This window comes from Falco peregrinus, chromosome 9, assembly GCF_023634155.1.
Source record: "Falco peregrinus isolate bFalPer1 chromosome 9, bFalPer1.pri, whole genome shotgun sequence".
In the NCBI taxonomy this organism is placed as follows: domain Eukaryota; kingdom Metazoa; phylum Chordata; class Aves; order Falconiformes; family Falconidae; genus Falco; species Falco peregrinus.
In genome coordinates, this window is record NC_073729.1 from 21909815 (window position 1) to 21925482 (window position 15668).

Sequence of the window (15668 nt, forward strand, 5' to 3'; positions counted from 1 at the left end):
CAAACAAAACCCCCAAACCCTTACCAGAGACAAATACCACTCAGGTATTCTAATTCTAATTTTGAATTTCCAATGACCAGGAACAAACTGCAAAATTAGAGTAGTCTACAAGGTGCGTCTATCCAGGTATCTGCTTGCTTACCAGTATGTGAAGCTGGGGTAAGAGGAGTAGGAGGAGCTACATCTTGTGTTCCTCTCAGCCTGCCAGAAGCAGTGGAGGGTAATCCACACACAGCTGGATTTCGTGTATGTCTCAGTCTTTCCTCGCATTCTCACCTTTCATGTTCAGCATCTTCAGCTGCTCTGCTTGCACCCTACGGGTCAATGCTAGTGAATAACTTGGGGGATTACTGAGCTTGCAACTACGTATTTGGATAAAAATACTGAAAATAAAGAACTGGACAACCCATGAATTGAAATTTGCTAGGGCATGACTTTGACAAAATTTCTAGGGAACTGCCATAAATTTTGTTCATGCAACTGCTGGGATAGTCTTCAAAATGCTAATGTACACATATAATGTTATGGCAGCTGGACACCTCCTCAACAGTTGCATATGACCTGCGCTGAAGATCAAGGTGGGAGAAAACGGTAATTTTGCAACCTAGCCTGGTGATTGCCCTGAAGAAAGTATCTCAGAAGCCTTACACATTTAAAACCCCGTAACTTCAAATTAGCTATCACTCAACATCCTTCTCACAGCTCCTGTATCTCCTGCTTTTCCTCATTTCATGATTTTTTTTCTAGACAATAGAGCTTAGAGGAGGAAAAAGGTAAGAGAGTCTTACAGTATCAGTTAAGATGCTCAAAACTGACAATATAATATTAAAAAAAAAAAACAGAAAAAAATATTTAGAGATCTACATCAGCTACTCACAAATTTCAGAATGTTCCAGTCAAACATATAGTCACAGGAGAGCCCTTGTCGGTGGAAGAGGTTTTTGAATAATTGCCTTAGATAGGAATAGTCCAGTTTGTCATCAAAACGCAAAGAACAGCCGAAATTCAAGTATGTGGCAAATTCAGCTGTAATAAAAGAAAGCCAGTTATTTCCCTTCAGTTTCACATTTGCTTTTTGTAATTCTGAATCACAAAAAAACCCCAAGCCCAACAGCAAACATCCTAAACATCACAAAAAAAATAATGAGCTAATACTAGAAATCTACAGAAGGCAACACTGTAGCCCATCTATCAAGTCAACCCTGAAAAGGAAATTTCTTGTCTATCACAGAAATCAAAGATCTCATTTGCCAACAGCAGAGAGGATCTATAATATTAGAGTTCTTTAACCAGCAGGGTGGGGGTGCGTGTGTGTGGAGGAGGACAGGCTTAAAACTACAATTGCACAAAGAAAAGAGTTTTTTACCTTTCTTTCCTTTGAATGTACTTAAGCGCAATTCCTTGCAGGACATGGACTAGCATCTCTTTGCTGTTAAGTCACATAAAGGTTCATGTCTGCTACCTCACAAAACACACAAAAACGAGGGGACCACTATCAATTTCCCATGTAAGTCCTGTTACAATTTCAGATTTTCAGACTAGTCTGAACACCTGTTTTTACATGGCTCGTGAAATATTAGTTACACAGCAAAAAAATGAATATTGTTGTGAATTCAGTGCACCAGAGACAGCAGCAGTATCAGAATACGAGATTTTAAGTTCAAGTCTTTCTGGCTGAGATTATATATTAGTAATTTATGTTAAGAAAGACATTCTAACAAAGAGCACAAGAAAAGTTCATTAGTCTTTCCTGCCTGTTAACCCCAGAGAAAAAACACAGTTGATGAATGTAAAGGAACACCTATGGAGGGACAGTTGAAACAGAGCGAAGGCAGTAAGTTTTCACACAACCATGACAAAAACCATAGTTCTCATTGTCATACCTAGCTGCTGAAGCCAAACGCATGGACAGAATAGAGACAGCACTCTTTATGAAAGATCAACAATATTGCCTGATGGCAGCTAACATTAATAAGTTTTAAAATTGATTTAAGTACCATTTTGCAGGGCTCAAAACCACCTCATTATTACTGTGGCATAAATACCAAACTGAGAAACAGAAAAGGTTTGAAGCACGATGCTAGAATATAGGAGGGTTTCTTACACCTCTCACAGATGCTGACCATCAACAGGCCAAACTACGTGAACCTGGAATGACAATTCTCAAGTGAAACAACTGCAATAGGTGCATCTGACTATGCAATCCAATTAATTCAAGAAAGAGTATCCACCCATATGAAGAAATGGGTAGTTTCTCAAAATGCTATTTGCTGTTGAGAGTTATCCAGCCAACACCAACACATGCACACACAACACAGTGCAAATCAGATGTACTAAGCTACCCTTTGAATTGAGGGCACCTCAATGATTGCTTACTAATAGTTAAGACAAAGGATAATTAGAAATGGTCTATGAACAGAAAGATCCCAGTCTTGAAAGCACAGTATCTTCATTACAGACATGCCCGATCATGCGCAGGGTTGGGGGAATTTAGAGAAAAAAAAAAGAAAAAAAAAAGAAAAAAAAAGAAAAAAAAAGAGAGAGAGACAAGTAAAAAAGACTGGTAAAATTCTGTGCAAAGCAAAAAGAAATCCCACTAAAATGTGAACATGTAAGCCTAGTGCCGCAGAAAAGTAACTTACAAGAATATCCTTTACACAAAACCTCCATGGGTGTAGACATTTTCTTTTCACTGATACGTTCCTATTTCTGCCTCTTTGTTGCTGCTTTCAGTCCCTGCCAGGGGAGGGAGCCCAGGTTAAAATACATCAGTATTTTAGCCCAAGGACTCCAAGTCATCTCTGTGAGATTGCTCTACAACAGTATGAAAAAGTGGACTCATTAGGAGCACTGGAAAAACAAAAGACTGTGCAACAAGACTGTCATAAAAACCCTTTGAAAAACAAGAGACAGTTGAGAGTTACTATGCCCATGATAAACTCATCCAGTACAAGAAAAAGCCTATCACCCTTGCAACTATTAAAAAAATATGCTAATTCCTGAGAATTACAATCTGACCAAATCCCACCCAATCAAGAGATAAGAGGCCAAGCACACTGCACTAAGTGCCATAAATAAGGACCATCTTCTATGCCTCATTAAAGCAACATCTACTTGTGCTAAAATTATGTGCATTGACACTTTTAAAGTTTCTATTTATTGCTTTCTCCAGCTCACCGATTCCAAGATGCGTGTTGATGGATGCATAACAGGCAGTTCCTGTTAAGTTTTTATTTTCATGATATGGAATACGTTGGTGAGTTCGAGCGTCTCGATACTTCTTTGCTAATCCAGAGTCTATTACGTAGACAAGATTGCCTTTCTTCCCATGGCCCATTAAGAAGTCTGGCTTCACATCTCGGTGGATGAAGTTCTTAGTATGAATATATTCAATTCAACTAATCTAGAAAAAGAGAAAAAAAAAATCACTCGAGAGAGACTAGGCATACACTTTTTTCCTTATAATAACACTAGCAACATTGTCTTAATGATAAAAGAGGTAATGAAACTTTTTATTGTAAAATGTAAGGGCATTAAAGAGAACATAATTTGATAGACAATACATAAACGTCTCCAGGTCTTTCCCCGTGTCTATTTTACATTTGTTTCCAAAAACTTTCTTGGGCGAATTTCTTTTGTCTTTGAGCAGTGCAACAGATGGTTTGCAAACAGTGCAAGTCTGGTTTTTTAAAATCAATTAAGACTTTGTAGTCACTTTAGATTGGGCACTTTGTATTTAAGAGAAACAAAACCAATTTTGAGTCTTTTCTTTAATGATACAGGCCTATTCACCTCTAAATTACAGAAACAACGTATTTGGTTCTGATCTCTCAAGAAATTTTAATATTCCAACATACTGCACCATCAAGATCAACAAAGCAGTTTCCTACCATTTGGTCAGCGAGTAATAGGACTGTCTTGAGACTAAATTTCCTTGAACAAAAACTGAAGAGATCTTCAAGACTCGGTCCAAACAGCTCCATCACCATTAAATTGTAGTCCCCTTCAGCTCCACACCACTTAATTGTGGGAACGCCCACTAGAAAAAACAATACAGTTTATTCAGTATAACCATTTGATTTATATACAAATCTTCAAGGCACCTAAGATGAATTCTAAGAGGGTCATGACTGTGAATGTTTGTACTCACAGTGAAGTGTAATATTTTATGCAACCTTCAGCCAAGAAAAAGGTGAAAAACTCACCATCACCGAACATTTAATCACCTGTAAGCTGCCCATCCTTAGCATAAAGGACTCCAAATTTAAAATTCACAGGTCCCTGAGAAATAGAAACAAATATTATAGGATAAACAGACAATCAAACAAAAGACATAAAATAATGTTTCCTCTAAGGACTTTTATATACATCTTTTGTATACATCCTACACACAGGAATATACACTTCATACCAACTCCATTACACGCTGAAGTAGCAGATACCTAATAATTTACTTTTGATCATAGATTGTGAATTTTATCATATACTAAGTTGGTGATCTATTAATAAGATATATTATGCTGGTGCTTAAAATGATTTTTGATCTCATATGTTGCACGGAAATACTACATTTTTGTACTGCAATAAGCAATTGATATCTTAGTTGTTGTAAGTCACTAAGTAAGTGCTAGGAGTGATAAGTTTACATTTACCGCTTGCTCTTCAAGAACCAATAAATCCTGTAAACAAAACATTATCTTTAGCACACCGACACTGAAGACAGCACAAAATACCCTGTAACATATTTGTATATTTGTTTCATTTTGAAGTAGCCAGTTCAACTGATAAAGACAGCTTATTTTGTAACTGTAACCCTACTCATCATTATTATCCTGCTACTGAAAGAAACAAACCACTAGCATTTATACTTAATGACTTATTTTTCCAGAAAATAATAAAAAAACACAACCAAACAAAAAAAGAAGTCACCTCCTACCTTTTGTATCTCAGGATGAAAAATTTCCCTTGGGCTCTTCTCAAATTTGTCAAGACTCATAGCACTGAAATGCAAATGAAATACTGCTTTATAGGAGAGCAAGTATACATTTCAACATTAAACCACTAACTGGTTGTAGTTACAACTGATTTCAAACAGAATTGTTCAAAGAGCCTTGCTTACATGGAATTTTTTGTGGAGGAGCCATTTATTTCCCACAATACTAACCTCTAAGACTTCCTAAACTTCTTCTGGATTTTAAAAACAGAAATAACTAGGACCCTGCACGGAGATCAGGTTTAAATGTACTGTATTTACTTATAAAGCACAGAATCTTATTCCATCATCCTTCACTTTGGCTTTATACGTAATCATTGTGAGCATTTTAGGAAGACTCAATAACCTATTCTATTCCATAAGCTTCTCTTCTATCTCTTTTAAAATAACTCAAGTCAAGTCAAATGAAAAATGGGCCATTCAGCATCAAATTCACACACCAAAGATCCACAAGCAAGATCAACTGCCTCAATCACAGACACCTAATTTATAGCATTTTTTCCTAACTCATGTTTCTACATTTACTATTATTTTTGCCCATTTTTTCCCTAGCATTAATTTCTGGAGCTGCGCAGCATGCCACAGAGTGTCAAATGCAGTCTGTCTGAGGCACACTGAGCTGACATGAAGGTCACATCTGATGCACCTTTCCATCATTGCTTATGCTAGGTCACCATGCGGACAGGATTTCCCATAATTCTCTTTGAAAGCAATTAAAATGTTACAATTAATTTACAAAAAAACAGGTTTATCGTGTAACTGAAATTCTTTGAGATAGTCTGTACCTAGACTCACACTGGCTGTGAACAGGGTGAAATGGCAAAGGGCTATCAACCAGGCCCAAGGGAAGGCTCAAAGGCTGTAAAAGCTAAAGAATAGTCAGGGAAGGGATTTTAGTCCAAGCCCAAGTGGGCAAAAGGAGATGACATTAGTCCTGCTGCCTGCAGGTGTGTAGGAAAATCACCTTGAGGGGGGGAACTAGAGAAAATTGCACCTTAACAGAAGCGTAGTATTATGGAAAACTTTTTAGAGTAAAACACAGCTATGGCCTTCAGGATGGTTGGCATGCACAGAATCTATATCACCACAGTTCCCTAAGCAACACCTCCTGGCAGCTCAGCGCACGTGGATAGTGGTGATGGAGGATGGTGCGGAGTGGAGACACCACGGCCAGGCTGTCGTGCTCCCTGCAGGAAAGGGAACCAGATGGCACCACACAGCTGATAAGCTGCATACCAGTTGTCACACAAAGAATCCCGGAGATGTCTGTGGCTGAGCCAACCATTATGGTGAAATTACTTTCCTCAGCTGAAATAATCTCATTGTAATACTAACGCACACCTCCATCTCAAAGCTGCCTACTTCCAAGGTACTACTACACCTCACTGGGCACACAACACCAGTTAGTAACAACAATATGCATGACTAAAGTCACTCAAGCTCCACCTAAATGTGATGGAAATGGACTAGTCCTGGACTGAAGTAAGTCCAAAGTGGGGGGAGATTGTCTAAACTCCCTGGTTACCCAACTCTGATTCAGTGTTTACAAAGCTAGGTCAAGCTGACTTACTCTCTATAGTTGTTATGAAGGGACTTCTCACCAAGGTAGTCAGCCTTGGGGAGGATGAGAAACAAAGAACAGGTAGTGAAAACAATGCCGTTATCGAAGTTATGCAGAAAGAAACCTTCAAGTGAGGAAAGTTCTGGCTACGAGAGGAAACAGGATAAGGTGTTGCAACCCACTGACATCAACAGAAAATTAGTTGAAAATAAGGCAAAGGTAATTGCCTTATTCTTAGTGGGCAATTATCTTAGTGGGAGATCACAACCTTCAACTCAAACAGCCCCCCCAAAGGAGGGCAAAAACCTGCCTGAGGAGCATGCGTAGTTAGCAGAGAACTTCAGCAGTGCTATCTGAGGATACGTACTAATTCGTATTAGAAGTGAGAAACTTGTAACTAATCCTGTGTATGATGAATGAATACGCAATGTACTATGAAGTATAAAAAGTGGACAGATGAAGGGAGAAATTAGGGAGGACTCCATCGGAACTTCTGGGATCTGTTGATGGGCTGAACCTGTCTTCTCCCCCATAGGGACACCTCTTGAGTAAGAACTTTGTTTTATGCATGCTAAATAACTAACTCATGCTAGCTGTTATTAGCGATTATAATTTAGTTGTATGTAGTTTAGTTGTATATAATTCCAAGCCTGTTTTTGCAGACAGTCCCTATCACTGGCAATCACTGTTCAGACATGCAATAAATATCCTGCGCAAGGCAGGATGAGCTGTGCCTGCTGGCCGCCACACTGCCTTGGCCTTGAGGGAGGGCAATGGAGCATCCCCTGCCAGGCCATGCTTGCGCGAGGCTGCTACCTGCGCTGAGGGGTTGGGGCCGGGAGGAGCAACAGGGAGGGCCGGTGCTGTGGCACATGTGGGACACGCAGGGCAGGTGGTGGGTGCATGCATGTGCATGCAGACCCAGCTGCCGGGCATGTGCAGCGCTGGGCCACAGCTGCGGGCTGGGAGCAGCACAGTGCTATCAGTCGCGTTGCAGAAGCTTTCTGCATCCCATGGCATGAGCTTTCTGCTGGCCCGTGTGGAACCGCTCCCCAACAGCCACTGAGGGATGGTGCGAGGCAGGGCAGGAGGTGGCATGTGGGCCCGCTGAGGAGAGCTGTGCGGCGCCCCGGCTGCCCGGCTGGCCCTACAGGGTGGCCCTGGCCTTTGGGGGTCCCCCGTGCCACCTGCAGGTGCCAGCCCTGAGGCAGGGGGATCAAGGGCCGGTGGGAGCTTTGGGACAGGGCTTTGGGATTGTTGGGTGCCTGCTGGGAGCTCTAGGGACACCGAGCCAGGCTGTGGTGTGTTTCAGGGTTGATGCGAGCTTTGGGGCAGGGTTTGGAGAGCCTGTGGGAGCAGCTGGAGGCTCTGGGGCAGGGCTAGGTGAGTTTGGGGGCTGGTAGAAGTTTTGAGTTACAGCTCAAAGCTCCGAGGGCCTTGGTGCAGGTGTTTGCATTTTCCTGGCTGCTCTTGCCTTGCAATAGCTTGTAAAGGTCATTAGCCTGTAGTTCTTTGTGGCAGCATGCAGACATTCCCTAATGTTCTAGGGTTAATGCAATTTACAAACACATATTTATTATTACTGTAGGGTGTTAAAGCCAGGCTAAAAATTCCTGCAACTGCAATAAACCTGGTGAAGTCAGACAAGAGCAGCTGTACTCACTAGCGCTGGTTAGTCAAGGAAGGCTAGCAACTGTTCCTGAGCAGTATTCTTCCTCATGTCTCAACTCAGACCCTCTGTTAGGGCATTCTAAGTTCATCAGCCAGCTCTTCTTGATGGAGGTGTAGCAAATGCATCAATGTTCTGCAGAAAACCATGACAAAATAAAGTTGGTATTTAAGCATATAGACCAATCTGATATGCACAAGCAAGGTAAATGGGAATACACAAGCCACAAATACACCTCCCATTCACCCCCTTTTAGAGGCAGAATAGGATGATACCGGGGCTTCCCATAGGAGAGAAAGAGGGCCAGTTAGGTTAGACTTTAGAGGTTGATTTTTCTGTAATTTTGTGTCCACATTTTGGACGCAACTGTGCTCTGCCTGTCATTCGATTAACACACAAGCGAGATGATCCACTTCATATACAGTATAGTACAAGAATCTCTACAGTAATCTCTATGTGTCAATATTACTGCCTGCTATGCCAGTTGGGTGGGTGGTACTCTGCTGCCTACTCATTTCCATGAAATTAGGTACTTCAGGAGAGTCTAAGCAGAATGCATTGCAACCAGGCTACCAAGAGTGAAAGGCTGCTATAGTTAAGGCTGCTGTTCTCTCCCTCAGAGTATCTCTGAGTGGTTGAAGTTCTGATCCAGCCTCAAAGTAACAGAATTCCAATACTACTCTACTCGATTTCACTCACTTCTGCTTTCTAACAGCGCCACTCCTGTAGTATCAGTGAATGTGAAAATCCTTGTTGTAAAAGGCTTTCCTTGTCTCAGGAATTTTAAGGCATGAGTTTTTACAACTGCTCATTTAAATTCAGTGGAAGCAGCCATATTCCTTGTTCCAGCTCCATTCCAATCCTTTTCAGTAATTTTCATCATGGTCTGCTGATACCAGCAAAGTTACCTTGCATTACTGTGAAAAATTAAATTCTCCTAAAGCTGCTTTTATTTGGAGTTGAGAAGAAGCAGCTTTTACTCCACATAAAGCTTTAACCTTTCTTCTATCTACCTGTCTTCCCATTTCCCCAGTTACAATTCCTGGGGTAGTCCTAATTGAACCTTACTGAAATTGATCTCTCAACTTTATAATTTAGATAGTTGTCCCACTTCCTCTTCCATAGTCTGTCACTTGACAACCATCTACCTAGGATAATAACTTCGTGCCTTGTATCTTAAAAAGATAGTGCTTCATCACACACAAATATATGTGTATGTATCATACTCATGTTACATATATAGACTTTGCAGTACATGTGGGTGAGCTATTCTGCTAATCACCAGAATAAACTTGTTTTTTCTTGTTTGGAGATGGAGCTAGCTTTCAAGTAGATTTTATTATTTTATTTTTGATATTTGATTTTATTACTTTAGTTTGTTCATATTTGTCTGGTGTCTTCGGCTTCAGCCATGACAATCTAAAAACTAAGCACGGTATCCTTCTGTTTGAATCTAATGCATGTGAGATTACAAACAGAATTATCTAAGGCAAAGCTAAGCAACAGTAGCAACAGGGTGCAAGTGATAGACAAAAATAATGAACAACTGTTATCAACAGTTATCTTAGTTTACCAGGATGGAACACCTCATTCTGTAGGAGCTTCTGGTGATATCAGGGGCCTGCTAAACTCATTCACAGATGATCTTTCTGTTATCTTTTAACATTTGCTGTCATTGGCTATATGTCTATAACGAAGAAATAAACTTTACATTTCATTTTAACTGAGATGCATTTTAACTGAGATGCATGAGTAAAATTTATGCATGTTCTTGTTTCTTTAGCATGGTTTACGTTTTTTTCTGTTTCGTTTTGCTTCCCTCAAAGGAAAGATCCTAATACATCACTCGCCACCATGCACTACAGGGTTAAAAATTTTGGAAATATTAAATACAGCATTTAACCTTTGATTATTAGACAGGCAGGAGCATCATCTTATACTCACCTGCAACATCTTCCATAAAACATTGTCTTTATTCTGGTTCAGTATTATTCTACTATTCGATATTCTCTCAAATCCTCATATAAACATGCTTAACCCCTGGTTCTTTCAGTCTTTAACTACCTACAACATCAATAACATTTAACGAGCTTCCAGGAACCATAGGCCATTATTCAACAAAAATCAGATCCATAGGTGGAAGAACAGTGTAGACACTCAAACAAAACTACCAGTACCTAAATTCAGGTACTCTTCTTACAGAAGTCTGTATAGCACTGTTGTTATTACTGGGTAACACTCAACGGAGCAAGAGTATATGAAAGAGCACCAATAAGTTTGCAGTCATTCCAGAGGGTTCATCTCACTTCCAATAAGTGTTCATAGCATTGAGTCTGGTGATTAAAAAGCCACCAAAAAAAGCAAGTACCCTTCATGCCTTAACGAGTGAGCTAGTTTATATTTATGGACTTTCATTGGTAATGAATGCTATTCTGCAAGAATGACCAGTGCAAGCATCCCTCCAAATGTAATTTCAGCGTGAAGGTACAGTACTTAGCACAGGATCCTCTCTATAGCTTGTTGCCTGTTTAGACAGTGTACTTCCCTTGTCTAGCTCATTTGTGTGACCTGATACTTCCATAATGCAGATATTTGTAATAGAAACATTAAGGCTGAAATGAATAAATTACATGCAGAAACATATGTATGAAAGCACTAGAAGAAATTACAAGAAAAGAAGTGACAAAGAACAGCATGACTTGACAGCACCAGCAGGTCACTGAGATCACAGTCAGAGTCTTGAAACACACAGACTGGGAAAACAAAGGACAACCTAAAACTGAAGATAGACTACTCACAGAACAGGAGGCAAAAGGCCAGGCAGTCATTCAACAACATTGCTTAATGACTCATGGACCTGTGTCCCTGGGTCTCTGAAGGGTATAAAAAGCATTTCCAAAATGAGCACATGGTCACCCAGCGAAAAGAACCCAGGAAACATGATGATGACTCCAAATCTGTCATCCTTTGTTCTCTGTTTCACCACAAATAATCTTGGTTGAACTAGCCAGACATACACACCTTGGTGGTTGTTAAAATGTGGGTATGGAAAATGAGTATGAAAGGCTGACTGAATGAAATCTATAGGAGAATGAGCATGAGTGACTGAAATCAGTTTTGTTTAAAATAAAATCACTTCTTCTATACAGTCTCACATTTAGTTTTGCTATATTCATTTTATGTCAGTAGCTGCTGCCAGTTGATTATGTAAAAATTTCAATAAAACCTAATAGTGTGTGCTTACAGAAGAACGTCAAAGAAGACAACGACCTATTTAGGGAAGCAAGGACACAGCAAGCATGAAATAGCTTGTCTTTTTGAAGCAATACTTTTCTCCCCCTTTTGCTCAAAGGAAGAGACTTGGAACATTTACAATTTCTGTTGTTACACCAATAACTTCTTATTTCATGTTTCACAAAGGAAAAATAGCTGTTAAAACAAGTTGGTTTCTCAAAACTAGCCCTGAGTACGAAATTACAGGAAATGTCCTAAACATTTTTGTACAGTGACACATGCACAACGGTGCTAATATATACAACGTGAACAGAGGGAGGGCCAAGAAAATGAATATTTCTGTTTCCCTGAATACGTGAGGCTTAGAAACCAGATTTCAGATGCAATATAAATTTCAGGTTAAAAAGCCCTGCAGATCATGTGGCTTCTCAGAATGCTACTGAGTTCTAAAATAGAATAGAAACAAAAAAAGGCAGAATCATTTGCAACAGCCAATGTTACTGTTACTATCAGCAGCAGTAGTTTAAAAATTATGGGATATTTGGTACTAGTGACCTGTTCTTTCCCTGTGTAGCCACCGAGTCATGCCAATGGCTATTTTGCTAAACACAGAAGATAAATTACTGCAGTATTATTCGTTATGAGGTTATTTGCTCAAAAATTTTTCAAAGAGAAATATTATTCCAATATTTTTATCATAAAAAAGCTGACAGTAATGTACTGGGACGGGACTTAGGATATCAGATTACTTACAGTGTAAAAAAGAGTTCAAGATAAGGTGATAGTGTTACAGATGTTCTTGCTATGAAATTACTGTGCTTCCAGGGACACAAAATGGGTAGTATCAAAGCCATAATATCTGCAAATAAGAATGTGTTATATACCCATGTCCCTTCCCCTCTTGTAGTTAAAAGTGGCTTCAGACTTTCAAAAGTACATTCTGTACAAAATAGTAAGTTTCTGTTGTTGAAACCTGTCTGATGGTTATAAATGACAGCAGCCACCATTCTCTTACAATGGAAAGCACTTGCCTTCTTGCACAGCTAGAGAAGTTTCATGTGCCTCATCCACAAAAAGAAACAAACAAGGCAGCTTCTTTAATGTTTTAATGCTTCTTTAAATCTGCAGTGAGACTCACTTAACACTCTAAAATGCAAATGCAGACTGATCTATTACCTTGGAAATAATCCTCAGAAAATCCCTTTGATTGTTGTGTTTCGTCCTCATTGATCTCTCCTCAAATCTTGTTTGCTGCCTTCACTTCTGTCAGACTCACAGATTCAGTCTAATTTGGGAACTGAATATATTATACTCTATTTTAGCCATAGTCATGCAAACTGACTGGATACTCTGTTGCTGGAGGAGCTCAAAACAAGCACAGGATGGCCTCAAAGCTAAGGAAGATGCCACACTAGTGGCAGAAATGTCTTTGGTCTGATTTGAGACCAAGAAAAGCGGTGTGGCTGTGAGTAAAGATGAGCCATAGAGGCAGCACTTGTGTGCTAGATTCTGCAGAACAGGTTTAGTTAGTTTAGGTTAATGCTGTGCCAGTGACTGGGGAAAAAAACCTCAAAACCATGATACAGTATTTGTAGCCCAGTATACTGCAGGCATGACCTGCTCCTTGGCACTCGTAGATTCCAAAGAATTCTCTTTCAGAGACAGTACCAGACACAATTATCCTCTATGGAATAAACAATGAACTCCTAACTAGTTACAGTACTTCTGAACCTCTAAGCACCAGTCTGACTGCCTCTACGGCCAGAAAACAGAGTAAGGAAAGGGACAGAGACGCACGGCAGAGCTGTGGGGAGTGCCCAAGAGAAAAGGGACTGCTGATGTGACAGGAGGTGAGGATGGTAAGCACTGCTTCTGGGAGAGGCATCCCCTGCTGCTGCAGTAGTTGCCACCTCTGAGAGTAGGGTGCATCCTGCTTGGCAGCAGCAACAGCTGTTGGGACTCTCCAGCACTGACACAAAATAAGAAGGCCTATCTTGCTGACTCCTCAGCAGCCTCTGTCCTTGGCAGTTTCCTACTTCGCCAACTGTTAGAGCTGAAGCTGAAATCTAGCTCTCACCAGTCCACTGCCAAAAGGAGCTGGCAAACTGTGGAATGTCACCTAAAACATCCTAGTTACGCACAGCCACAGTGTATGGCACTACATGATTTCCTGCTAAAAGGAGAAAATTTCTAGTTATGAGTCAAAAGATTTGTGGACAGAGATGCAAGCATTTATTTCCAGGTGAAGCACTGCTTTAAATTCTTAGAGCAAATTCAGCATTGCCAAAATACCAATGCTATTCTAGTGGAACTGTTGCTGTAGCTGTAACACTCCAAGGTTACACAGCAAACAAGATTTGCAGGGTAAAACAGTCGCTTATTAGGCCAGCAGATGCAACTGGAAAAGCTATGGGCACAACACTAGGTCTTGCTTGCTAATTCTATTTTGGAGAGCATGTTGGATTTTAATACAGGAATGGAAATACAGTATTTATATATATGCTGATGTTGTACTTTTTAACTCACCGTCTCCTCATTTTTCTTGTTTGATTTGGTCTTTGATTCTCCTAAAGCTTCCATTTCCTTTGTCCCAGATCCTTTCTCTCTCTTTATACTCATATCCCTACCAACCATCCCCAGACTAGGGATTCCTCCAATACTTTCTCCTGATGATATTTCCTTGCTCTTCCTCAGTTCTACTCTTCTTGCACTTTAATGAATACCAAACCTGGTTTGGTATTCATTAAGCAATTTCTGGTTCAGTTTTCTCCATCTTTGACTCACCCCTAGTTTCCTTCATTTCTGTGATCTTTTTGCCTCTTCTGGGGAATATTTCTTCCATGAAAAAAATACCTGAATATGTGGTTTTCCTTTTCTCCTTAGCTGCACTCCTGCCTAACTTTCCCTCTTTTATTTCTGTTTCTCTTTGTCTCAAATGTATGATTTTTTCATCTTCCTCTCCGCTTCCTGCTGTGCTCAATCCCAATTCCTGATCTCCTTAATTTTGCTCCTTAGTCTTTCACACTTGTTTGGCTTCTCTCTAATAACAATATTCTCTTCCATCTCAAACAATTGATTCTGCTTGCCTTTCCACCTATTGCAGCATTTTACTTGCAGTTATCACTTCTCTGATCATGCTATTTACAAGCCCCTTGTAAGTTCACTTCATACACTCCAATCCTATCCTTTCTTATTATGAATTCTACCCATCAGATTTTTGTGCAGCCTCTCTTCACAAGATTTCCAATATGCCTGATTTTACCCATCTACACAGCTAAACGTCTTGTCCGGGGTCTTGTTATTTTATCTTATTATGACACTATTCCTTTGTATAGGATGAACAAATACAGTCAAATACTCTTGGGCTGAGATGAGCAAATACTTAACTAACAAGCAAACAAACTTTGCTCTAATAAAAAATAGATCAGGAAATACTAAAAATCATTGTCATCATTTTATTGATAGTGTATTCTCCCTGCTGCATCATGTTCAATTCTTTTTCCTTTATATCAAAGAAGTATACAGAAAAAATTAAACTATTTTCAGAAATGTATGACATTCAAACTAAGAAAACAGCATGAAAAGAGACTGAAAAGTTTGAAATGATGTAATTTGGAGGACTATAACATCATATCATAAAACATGGTATTACATAGGAATACAGAGCACTGAACAATAAAGTGAAGCAAAGCCATAGGTACATTTTAACCCTGACAATGTAAGAACTAGTGGATCTTAAATGAAGAAAGGAAATGTTCAGAACTTTACACAACTCATAATTACTGTGTGAAACTCATTGTTCTAAGGTACAAAAAACCCAATAAATTTTAATGGATTCTAAAAAGGAGGCAGCTTGTCTCTGCACAATAAAAAGATGTGGTTATTTTTGGGTCACTTATGTAAATTTCTTCTTTCAGGGAACAAGTGTCCAAGTGACTGAAGGTCAGACAGTTTTCCCTTCACAGGATAATCAAGAAAGATTGCTGTGGGACTTCCTGTTGATTCTTGTGAAATGGCTTATACTGGCAGAAACAGGAATCTCAACTGATGCAATACTGGACAGATATGGTGCTAACATTCTCTGTTTCTATGTGAAACATTCGGTTACTTCTTGGAAAAGACCAATTCTTAAGATGAACATGACATGCAGGAAGTCTGCAGGCTTGTGTGTCTTAGTAGTCAGGAACTTGGTAACCCTTCTCCACAGGACA

General features: G+C 39.7%; 1 long non-coding RNA gene and 1 pseudogene across 1 annotated transcript in view; both read right to left on the minus strand.

Moving 5' to 3' along the window:
- LOC129785164 (casein kinase I-like) lies at positions 1-3480 on the minus strand (annotated as a pseudogene).
- A 335-nt stretch (positions 3481-3815) lies between these two features.
- Positions 3816-15668, minus strand: part of LOC106112663 (uncharacterized) — an 87760-nt gene continuing 75907 nt past the window's right edge. Inside the window, exons 6-9 of the long non-coding RNA XR_008748847.1 lie at positions 8218-8358; positions 4937-5000; positions 4206-4281; positions 3816-4039 (exon numbers count right to left, since the gene is read on the minus strand). This is a non-coding gene — a long non-coding RNA (uncharacterized LOC106112663). The remainder of the gene's footprint in view (positions 4040-4205; positions 4282-4936; positions 5001-8217; positions 8359-15668) is intronic.